Here is a 5,819-nt window from a genome sequence, read left to right on the forward strand (position 1 = left end):
CTACTTATATCCTATTAACATATAACCCAGAGATTTACTTACACAAATGTATAAAATATGTACAAAGATATCAACTGAAGCGTTTCTATAGACAAATATCTGAAAACAACTTAAATATCCACGAATAGATTAGACTAAAATAAATTATGGTACATCAATACCATGCAGGCATTAAAAATAATAAATCATAATATATCAAATATATATATTCCTTATACATACTGAGAAAGAAAACAGCAAGTCACAGTTATAGCAATTTATACTATGTGTATTATAATATTTTCAAGAGATTAAAAATACACTAAGTCTATGTTTAAGTAATTCTGTATTTAATTTAGAAGGCTACCCACCAAACTTAACAATGGCTACCACCAGAGAATAGGATTAGATGAGGAAGGCGTGAAAGAACAGATTTTTATTTACTTCATATTACTCTGTTTTGATTACTTTTGAGTATGTATTAACTTTATCATAAAAAGTTTAAAAATAAAGGGAAAAATAAATACTATACATCCTACACACCACCTTTCTAATAGAAAAGTTCTGAAAGTATCACTTCTGTATTAAAAAAAGAAAAATGCAATGGTTCCTCCCTCCCAATGGTTTCTGTACAGACTTTTCAGTGGGGTAGCATGATCTTACCCACAATTACTACTCCTGGCCTTTACTCTTACAAAACTCAAGCTCCAACTACATCACATTCTTGACACTGCTGAGAAACAAAACTGCTTTGCTGACATACTGCTTTGCGTTCAGGCCCTTTCTCCAAATACTCTAGAACTACTTAGCTTAAATGTACTCTGCTTTATGGGGATTTACCAATCCCCTTTTTACAAAACTAATATCCCCCTCCCCGGAATCTGCTCCTCTCCTACACATTATGGTTTATTTGTATTGCATGCCCATGTCTCTCCAATTCAACTGTAAACTTATTGCTGGCAAAAGCATTTTACTATCTAACCTCTTACTATCCTACCATGTGCTTACACATGGTAGTGCTCAAAAAGTTTGAACAAATCCCTTTGTCAGCATCCTTAGTTTCCATCAGTGATATTTCCCCCACCTGCCTTTCCAATATCCCACTCCGGGGGCTCCTCTTGGCAAGGATAATGGTTACGAGGGTTGGCTTTGGAATTTGACAGTTTTGATGCCACAACTTAGTATGTGACTTACAGGAAAAGTTACTCAACCTTTAAACCTCAATTCTGCCACCTGTAAAATAAAGTCTGTAAATACAATGCTAATTTAACGTTAAGTGAAATAATGGTTATCAGAGCAATCACATGTCATCTATGGAAATTATTATCATTACTCCTTTGTCCACAAATTCTACTCTATTGCCTTTGCCCAGTCACTATATCATCTTTCCAAAAACATTTAAGAGTGCAATCTGCATTTAGCTGCCTTCTCTTCCCTACAATTCACTCTCTAATCACTTATGAAGAAGATATACTGTCCACCATTTTACTGATATTTACTTTGTAAAAGTTCATCGTATTACTTAGAAATCCCTAAAACAATTGCTTTGCCTCTAGTTTCATACTTCCTGACCTCTCTGCAACACCTGAATGAATGCTAGAAGTAATGCTGTCAAACCTAATAAAAAACTTATCTTCTCTTCTGGATTCATTTCAAACACCACTTCACTCAAGAAGGAAACCACAAATTCATAAGGCTGGAAGCCAAGCATCATCTTCCACTTGTTCCTCACACGAAGCTGCAGTGACTACAACAACTCCCCATCTCCTGAATCACACACACTTTAAAATCCTGCTATACATTATACTACAGTCCCCTGCACCATATCCCCAAGTTCCTTCTCATCTTCAAGGCTCCAAACCCACTGCAGTTCCTGAGAAGCCTTCTCCTTCTCCCACTTCCAAATCCCACTTAGGAACTGTCTTCCTCCTCTGTGCACTTGGAATACTGTGTTATTAAAGACTGTGTAAGAGCCGAGGACGGGGGATTCCCCTCTAATCCCAGGCACCCAGCAATAAATGCCCATTCGTGGGAGCCTAAGACTTTGTTCTTATGAATACCTAGACTTCCAAGTAATATCGTCCATCTTCTGAACTCCAGTAAGCTCGATCACACCAAATTCTCAGAACCACCCAACAGTTCAAGTGTTACCAGGATACCAGGCTGAAGCTGAGAAACTTCCAAGAGTTGTAATCCTCGGCCCGAGAGCCAAGCCAGGATTGGTACCTGGTGCTGAGTTCTTTCGCCCCACTTAGACCCCCTCCCAATGTTTTCCTTGGAAACGGATATGCACGTAACTAACCCATAGCCCAAAATAAACATTAAAAAAAAAAAAATCTTGTGTATCGGAGGGGACCGTGGATCCCAGTGGGCAGTAAGGGGCGTACCTGAGGGGCCCGTGTGCAGGACAGGTTGACCTGAGGGGCCCCGCGGGCAGGATGGGGAGTACCTGAGGAGCCTCCGCGAGCAGTACCAGGCGTATCTGAGGGGCCTCCGAGCCTGAGTACCTCGGAATGAGCCGCGTCTACGCCTTGGTCAAGAGTCTAGAGGTGATGCAACTCCCCGAAAGCGTGAAGTTAAGAGGAAGTGGCCTGGTTTGCATCGGCCAATCAGCGTCCGTCGTTTGACACGCGTCAACAAGCCGGACGCCGATTGGCCGCGTGGGTTCCAAGTCACGACCACCCGACCAAGCGTTGCTCTGTGACCTAGCAGGCTGTGCGACTCCGTGGCGTGGCGGCGACGCGCTGCGTCCTTCACGCAGCTAGGGCGACGGTGGTGGACACGACTATTTTGTGGCCTCCGGGGTGGGGACTGACTGGGAGGGGCACAGAGAGGAGGCTGTTGTGCGTCCTGGGCGTTGTTACACAGCCTTTGTCGGTGTTCACTGTACACAAGACGTAAGTGCATTTCACCAGGGGTTAACTAAATCCAAGGATAGTAGCCTCAGTAATTATGTTGCGGGGCCGTGAGTGCGCAGTCTCAAGGCTGATTTACTAGATGACCGTTAAGGAAAGCAGCCCTAGGCACTAGGACTATGTTTTCTGGTGTAGTGGAGACCTACACCAAACCACCTTGGAGTCTGCAAAAATGCAGAGTCCTGGGGCATGGACTAGGCCTGCTGAGTCTCTGGAGGTGGGTCACAAAAATATGCATTTTAACACGCATCCTGGATAATTCTGTTGCATACTAAAACTCTTGACCCACCTATCTGAAGAGACCCTCCTGTTTCTCAGGGAAATGCAGAGGCCACAAAATGGTCTGTGAGGAGCTGAAGCACTGGTGGTCAGTGGTGTTCAGAGAAGCTTCTCCTTTTGTGTCCTTCAGTGCCACCTGCAGAGGTCTCATGAATTTTACTGCAGAAGTGATGGTAACAGCCATATGGAGAGAGATAAAAAGGAAGGAAATGCCTGACAACCAGCTTTAGAATTACTGTGTGTTTCCTGTATTGGAAACAAAATTATTTGCATATTAGTCTGCTTACTTATGTATTTATTATCACTGCTGTGAGTCTGCCCAGCACCTTTTGGATCTGCTGGTTAAAAACCAAGGAATCCAGGGGCTTCCCTGGTGGCGCAGTGGTTGAGAATCTGCCTGCCAATGCAGGGGACACGGGTTCGGGCCCTGGTCTGGGAGGATCCCACATGCCGCGGAGCGGCTGGGCCCGTGAGCCACAACTACTGAGCCTGCGCGTCTGGAGCCTGTGCTCCACAGCAGGAGAGGCAGCGATAGTGAGAGGCCCGCGCACCGCGATGAAGAGTGGCCCCCGCTTGCCGCAACTGGAGAGAGCCCTCGCACAGAAACGAAGACCCAACACAGCCATAAATGGATAAATAAAAACAAATACTTTAAAAAAAAAAACAAAAAACCAAGGAATCCGGAGCCATGCAAAGGACAGTAGACCTCACCAGAGACTATGACGGAAATTTTAGCCCTTGACAAATTGAGAGTAATTCTGTATGTAACTGTTTAGTGTATCCAATAAAAGGACAGAAAAAAACTGATCTATCTGAGAATATGTATAAGGCATTCCTTGATAAGTTTAAGAACACTTTGATAGTCTGTGTAGCATTCATTCAAGTCATACATGGTTTAGGAGCACCCTAAAGGGATTAGAGTAGGGGATTTTATGTCCTTGCCCAAAGGGATGACTCTCCAATAACTTAACTTACTTCAACACATATATTTAGTAGTGTCTTTACCTTATTAACTATAAGTATTTCGAATGTTTTAATTTTCACATTCCTCAAGTTGCCACCTTGTTCAGTTCATTTTTATAATCTGTCCAGACAGCCCAGATTAGAGCAGGACAGAGGGCTTCCAGACAGATGTGTCCAAGGGAAAAAAAGGTGGGGATGATAGGTCTAATTATTGGGTTGGCCAAAAAGTTCATCTGAGTCTTCCATAAGACGGTATGGAAAAACCCAAACAAACTTTTTGGCCAGCCCAGTATTTTAAAATGTCTGATGTCTAAATTTAATGTCTAAAACTGAAAAACCAAGAAATCACAGCATAAGCATGTTAGGTAGAAATTCAGAGAAAAATATCAGAGGAAACAAAGTTTTTGAAGGTGGTTGTATCTGGGGAGCAGAAACGGGATGCAGAAGGCTACTTGATGTTACTTGTCTGCTCTGGAGAAGGGAGGGTGTAACATTTAAACATGGCCAAAAACTCTGGACACTTCTCACTGAGAGGTGAGGATCTATGTCCCCTCACTTTGAGTCTGGGTGGGCTCAGTGTGTTTTAACCTGTAGAATACAGTGGAAATAACTGAGCCAATTTCTGGACTAGGCCTTAAGAGACTGGCAGCATCTGCTTCCTACTCCTGAAACCTATTTGCCATGCTGTGAGGAAACCAATGGACAGGCACTGAGTGAGCAGTCCATTTTAGAAATAGATCCTTTAGCCCCAGCTGGGCCACTCCCATGATATTACACGGAGTAGAGATGAGCAGTCCCCATTGAGTCCTGACCAAGTTGCTTATTTGTGAGGAAAATGAACGACTGTTAATGGGATGGCTTGCTATGCAGCAATAGATAAGAAGGTATAAATATAATCAACATCAAGAGAAGGTGGAATATTTGGATTATTTATCCTCCTGAGTGGTGGTTTCCGCTTTACACAAAGTCTGAAGTCTTGGAAGCACAGGAATCTTGAATGACTTTTCAGCTACTTAGTTCCTTGGACCCTGTTTACTAAGCACCCACTTAGTGCTAGACATAGTTCTAGGCAGTGTGGACGTAACCGTTAACAAACCAGGTGATATCCCAGCCCTCAAAGAGTTTATATTTGATCAAGATGTAAATCAATAAATACTTAATTTCAGATATACACAGTATGGTTCAATGATAATCCCTTGGGACTTTATATATAGCATAATTTTGTACAGAGCCCAGTTTGATAGAGGCTTATCTGTCTTGAATCCTAGCCACAGTGATTTAATGAGGTATTAAATCTGCTTCCCTATCTGGACCCAGGGTCTTGACTCCTAACTGTGACTACAGATCTTTCAGACACTTGGATTTTTCAAAAGCCTCTAGTCTAATTAGAATTTTGGGATTTAGAATTTTGGCCTCAATTCATGGAGGCCAAGGACAGGAAAACTCTGCATTTGGCATCCTTTTCTGGTCCTCACAGAACTCTCCCATGATGTTGGTCTGAAATATCCTGCATTTCAGTTAGCTTATTCATCAGGACACAAGTACAGAACTCAAGGCTGATTTGTTTTCAACCTCTTAAACAAAAACCACAAGATGGAGGTAAGGTGTATTTGATACAATCAGAAATATTTCAAGTATAATTCACACGAAATGTAACTTGGAAAATACAAGTGCTCTGATCCA

At 42.6% G+C, this 5,819-nt stretch overlaps 1 protein-coding gene across 4 annotated transcripts in view; it reads right to left on the reverse strand.

The window, feature by feature from the left end:
* The window catches only part of IARS1 (isoleucyl-tRNA synthetase 1), an 80,489-nt gene extending 77,937 nt beyond the window's left edge, over positions 1-2,552 (reverse strand). The window contains exon 1 of one of the 4 annotated variants that reach the window (XM_036854976.1): positions 2,367-2,543. The gene's annotated coding sequence lies outside the window, so the exon portion shown is untranslated. Of the gene's footprint in view, positions 1-2,325; positions 2,346-2,366 lie in introns of those variants that run through there. The other 3 variants (XM_036854978.1, XM_036854980.1, XM_036854977.1) reach the window with 3 other exon arrangements.
* Positions 2,553-5,819: the final 3,267 nt, after the last annotated feature.

The sequence above is a fragment of the Balaenoptera musculus genome, chromosome 6, assembly GCF_009873245.2.
Source record: "Balaenoptera musculus isolate JJ_BM4_2016_0621 chromosome 6, mBalMus1.pri.v3, whole genome shotgun sequence".
Taxonomy (NCBI): domain Eukaryota; kingdom Metazoa; phylum Chordata; class Mammalia; order Artiodactyla; family Balaenopteridae; genus Balaenoptera; species Balaenoptera musculus.